The 6,000-nt window shown below is 31.7% G+C and overlaps 1 non-coding gene across 1 annotated transcript; it reads right to left on the bottom strand.

Annotated features, from left to right (window-relative positions):
- Positions 1–343: 343 nt before the first annotated feature.
- Positions 344–427, bottom strand: TRNAL-UAG (transfer RNA leucine (anticodon UAG)). The gene has a single exon. It is a non-coding gene; the product is annotated as a tRNA-Leu (tRNA).
- Positions 428–6,000: the final 5,573 nt, after the last annotated feature.

Below are 6,000 nucleotides of genomic sequence, written 5' to 3'. Positions count from 1 at the left end.
TGACTAGAACAAGCTTTGAGATGGATTTGGAATTTATTCAACTTCTTTGCAATCCAGAATATTTGAGGTGGCTTTACAACGAAAAGTATTTTGCCAATGAAGATTTTATGGAGTACTTAGATTATTTGCTATATTTTGATACAGATAGTTTTAGAAAATTTCTTATTTATCCTCAATGTATTCCGATTCTTAAAAAGCTATTAAGCTCAAAAGAAATATCGGATGAAAAGTTTTATGAAAGACTGGGCACTGAACAGTATTTTACATGGAAAAATAAATAACTATAAATGAAAATGCATTACGAAATCCGGGGATTGACATTCTTGTTTTTATAGAGTAAAAATAGCGTAAGGGGGATTCGAACCCCCGCTCATTGTAATGAACTGGAGCCTAATTCCAGCGCCTTAGACCGCTCGGCCATCACGCTAGGATACGTCGAAATGCATATAAACTAATGAATATTTTCATTCTACAATAATTTTCTGAAATAACTATTTATACAAATAAAATTTAACCAATACAGTTTTGAAGCAGTTTAACAATTAAAACTCAAACAATAAGATTTAATTGTAGATTCACTTAATATTTGCTGTATTAAATAGCACATATAGCCATAATTATTTTATATCACACGGTTATCCTATTTTTAAAAGATGTAAAAATATTATTCACAAGATAGAATGACAAACGATGCTAAGTTGTCTCCTTTTTTCGACTGTTCGAATCCCATTCATCTCCATCCCCTTTCCTTTATTTCTTTTATTTTACCCCAGTAAATAATGAATAACAAAAATTCCGAAAATAAAAATGGCCACCATTCGTATTCTGATTTGAGTGCAGGTACTTTTCAGAACCTAAGGGCAACGAACTGCAATGTCTGTGGTCGATTGGGATATGGAAATTGCTGTAAACCACATGTTCATACCGATGTTCTTCAAAATTCCAGCAGGATTATGTCTCCATCAAATATTAATGAGTCTGAAATTACAAATATACAGAAAATCAATCCTTTAATGGATTCAACTCAACAGAACACAGGGTTTTATCAACATAAAAATCAAAACAACACAAAAATACATCAGTTCGATATCCCCAATTTCCATAATGGCCCAACATTTCCCAGTAATAACACAAATGCCAAACAGTCATATGTAGGTCATACAAATAGGAGTATTACCAACAATACTATGAACAGACAGCTTCTAAATCAGCAACCTAGAAATTACGATAGTATGCCGTATAATTATATGAATTTTAACAAACAAAATAACTATTCAGACTCCAACTCTTCATTTGTAAATTCAAATTTGAACTCATGTGTTGGATTTCCTAATTCTAATGATTCTTCCAACAATATCCTACATGACACATTTACCCATATTGTATCAAACCCTACTCGTCGAAAAAACAGTGCATATGATTTGCTCATCAGTGGGGATGAGATAAATAAAAAATTTAAGCCTCGAAGCGATTCTATTGCAAAAAACATTGATAGCATATTTCCAATAAAAGAAAATGAAAACAAAACACCAAATATAAAGGGAGAACAAGGTGCTTTTGCGCAACATAGCAATAGTATTGGGATTAATAGCAACTTATATGATAATAATAGTGTCTCGAGCTATGGAAACTTTAATGAAAACTCTCATATCCATAGAAAGATAAATATGGATCAAGATCAGAAGAAAAAATTAAATGATCAAATTGCATATAATTTAGATGGTAGAAATATGGAGAATAAAAATTCAGGCTTGATAAGCAGTAGTTCAAATCATCAAAATTCACAGGCTAATCACGCAGGTTTGGGGTTGTTTGAAAATGATTTTCATTTACTTAATCCACCCTTGAACGAAAAATCAATACAATTCGTAGATAATATCAGAAATCATTCTTCTAAACAAACTAGGACGTTAGATGGACAAAATCAATCTTACTCTAAGTGTAAAACTGCGGTAGCCAATAACTTTACGGAGCCTGAACTGATTAGCCGTGGCAATGATGCAAGTTCTCTATTATTTAGTACCAATTCTCATCTCTATAGAAATCATGGGGCTATTCCCAAATCAAGCCCTGGATTTTCAACAAAAAACCCAAATTTCAGCACAAATATGATTAAAAATCAGCACGAAATTCAAAATGGAAATACAAATTTTCGATCTCAGAATTCTGGTTCAAGATCAAATTCAATATTGTCTAGTGAGCAATCAGAAATGCATGGCAGTCGACTGCAGCAAAGCCCTATCTCAATGCCCGATGGAAACTATGTAAAAGCAGGGCTAAATAAATCCAATCACAAGGTTATCAACACTGTTGCCAATAGAAACTTCCTAAACTCACCTATACCCACAGGTTTTTCATCTAAACCTATTCAAAATAAGAATTATAGGAAAAATTCCCCAAGCTATATTCCACAAATTAGTCCACATGTGCAAGAGGAGCTGGATAGATACAATTCCGAAGTCCTTCAAATCCATTCCCAACAAATTAACCATAGTCCATCTTTTAATTCTCCCAGATCTGGCTTTAACTTTCAATTTCAAAGCAGTTTTGAGAAAAATCATCTTGGAAATATAACAAGAGGAAGTAAGGCCTACCCACAAAATGAGCTTCTTTTTACTCATCCAGGGCTTATCCCTACCCATCAAGGACAGGGGTTAGAAGAAATAACTCCTATACCCAATTTAACCAGAAAGCAAAAGGAGCCACGAAAGAATAAGGCTCAACAACAACAAGACTTAAATGTAGTAAAGAAATCGACCAAACATAAAATCAAAAGTACCCTGCTAGAAAGTGCAAAAAAAGATGATTCCAAAGGCAGGACTAGTTACAAAATACCAAAAAGTCCTTATACGACAGGCTCAGCACTGGGAAAGTCAAAAGTTTTCGATCATAAACTGACATCTTCAATGTGGGAAAATTTGCTTGGAATTAAAAAAGTAGCATTAAATGTAGATTATAGAAATCAGATACGAGAAAAGTATATTTTAACCAAAAGATGTAGCCAGGAGATGAGTAAGGGTTTGAAGAATTCTCCCTGTATTAAGAGGCAATTAGATGAATCTTCAGCGCCAAGAGATGGAGAAAATACATATTCATCCACAGGCGATCAAAACCAAAAGTCTAATAAACAGTATGATGCAGTAAGCAGTCAGTCAACCAACTATATTATAAAATCATATGATGGTAATCAGCATACTGGATTCAACATTGGTACAAATACAGAAGGCCAAGAAGATGCCTATGATGGCGAAGGAATGCATGTATCATATGATAGTTTCTTCTAAACGAATAAATTTTGTGTGTTTTTATTAATAATAGCAGTTTTTTCCCAATTGTGTGTTTGTTATATATCATCCTGAAGCAAATTATCAAATTAAATTATACAAAGAAATTCATACGATTAATTTTACTTGTGAATATTTGGACATTGGTTAAATCCACATCCACTTCTTCCTTAACTATTGGAATGTTGGAAATGAAAATGTCACAATGATCTATTTAAAACAGTTTATTGAGAATGCCTCTCTTTTTAACACTAGTTTCATCAAGCACTTCATTGACAGCCTTTACTAGTTGTGATTTCTGATGTTGATCAAGATCATTTTTCTTATGTATAATATTGATTATCATCTTCGGAGAAATATCCATTTTTGCACGTTTTAGACTTTTAAGCTCTAATATAAAGATATCTTCATTGGTTGTTTCGATTAATGGAATCAATTTAATCAATGGACTGAGATCCTCGGCCAAATCATCCGTTTTAGTAAACATACCTAGTAAATGTAGGATGGCATCATGATCATGCTTTAACAGAACTATAGTTTTTTCATCAAGCTTAATTTTATTAGACATAAGTCTTTTAAAATAAGCATTCACTAGGCATCCAACCAGTTCATTACAGAAGGTTATAAATGAGAAGTCACACATTGTCTTAAAATAATCCTGGATAAAATCTTCTAGGGTAATTAAGAGTATATTCGATTCCTCAGCCCAATCATTGGTAAATATCTTATTTATAGCTGGTTTACAGGTAAAGATAACAAATTCTGATAAAAAGTGGTTACAGGTTTTCAAAATACTTATAAAAATATTTCCCAGTTCCCTAACTTCTTCAGATTGACACTGAGGCAAACTCGTAATGTATTGAGTCAATCTCAATCCACTATTTCCAAACATAATGCAATAATCTTCATATCCCGGTTTCCCCTTATTATTACATGTCGGAATAAATTCACTTTCAATACACTCACAAATCTTTTCTTTAAATATCTCACAGTGATCAACTACAGTTTTCGTGATAATTAAAAACACCTTTTTATTAAAAGCAATTGGTTCCAATTGCATCTTAATAATCTGCAATAAGTTAATAAAGCCTGCTGAAATCAGCTTATTCTCTTCATCTTTGTTAACCTCTTTATCTCGCGTTGTAAACTTCTCTACTTCACTTATCGTAATGTTCTCAATCCATGCAGAGAGTTTTTTTGAAGCTGTAGAAGCATATTTTTCCAGCAAAGAATTTTCACTCTCAATAAGACGTTCACCCAATGCTTCTCCAATTTTATTAAACTTACTTTCCATGGTTTCATAGTAGTCTGTTTTGAACTCTATCAATCTTAATATTTCACCTGCATCTAAGTCATCAATATTTTGATCAATCAACCTCTTCAAGTTGGAATGATATTCTGAAAGAAAATCATTAAAGGAGAAAAATGACAGACTGATATTTTCTTTGATAAATGAAAGGTCGCTTAGCACGAAATCTAGTTTCGTAACAAATGCAGCCTTAACCGCAATAAATTTCTTTTTTATGGAAGACTTCAAAACCTTTATTGCCTTTTCTTTCAGCTCTTTTGTATTCCTCATTAAATATCTTTTGTACATTGTTGAAATCTGGTGCAGAAGTGGATCCTTGTTTTTTTCTCCTTCTTTAGCTTTGGTAGTTAGTTCGTCTCTCTCTGTTTCTTGTTGAATTATGTCGTCTACTCGTGACAAGACTAAACTATTTTCAATAAATTCCTCCAATATTTCCAAAAGAAATATTGTAAAGTCTAACGAAGAAGCTTGAATGATGGAAACACACACTCCCACTATTTGAAAATCAGTTCTGTTTAAATCAACATTATAAAGCTGTAATTCACACATGAATTCTTCTCTAATGTATATTTCCCTGTGGTATTCTACAAGTTTTTGCTTTACCTCTTCATTGGTCTCATTTTCATTTTTTGGATCAAAAATGTATCTTTGACCATAAGCTTTCAAATTCTCAACAAATGCCTTTATTTTTAAGAAATTCTGATGCGCTTGACAGATAGTTTTTACTGTTTTATAATCTCTTATCAAATAGTTGAAATCTGTTAAAATTTGTATATTTTTCCTTTTTACATTTGAAAATGAAGAAACATTCAAGGACATTTTGGTTAGATCATCGTTCATCCCATTAATCTCCTTATAGCTTGAAGATATTCTTCCATTGAACTTAGTTTGATGAAGCTCATAGTTGTTTTTTGAATCTTTCTCTACTTCGGATAATTTATTTTTGATATCTTCTGTATTTCTAAGTGTTTCAGATAAATCAAAAACTGCTTTGGTCATTTTATCCATTTTTATTTTTGGTTTTTTAAAACAAACAAAGTTTGTAATACAAAGAAAAAGAAAAGGAAATTTATAAACACTAAAAATAAATAGACATATAGGATCAGTGTGTTTTGGTTGTCTGTATAATCAAAAATTTACAAAAGTTTTAGCGGCAAGTCAAAGACTTTCTTAATTTAAGTGGCTATGATACAAAACATTTATAAAAATATAAGTACTTGTAAACATGAGATAGAATACTGATAAATTTACGGGTTTATTGCTGTATCTTTGTTGTTGGTAGTTTTTAATTCTATTTAAATATTGTCTGTGGTTATTTTGTGAAGGCTAATTTTCAATGTTTTATCACATTAAATATTATGTTAATGATGTATTAGAGGCTGTTGAAGAGTTATTATCAGTCAACTA

Source organism: Rhyacophila brunnea, unplaced genomic scaffold, assembly GCF_057557595.1.
Source record: "Rhyacophila brunnea isolate RB1 unplaced genomic scaffold, BYU_Rbru_1.0 scaffold_149, whole genome shotgun sequence".
Lineage (NCBI taxonomy): Eukaryota > Metazoa > Arthropoda > Insecta > Trichoptera > Rhyacophilidae > Rhyacophila > Rhyacophila brunnea.
This window is presented reverse-complemented; position numbering and strand designations above follow the sequence as displayed.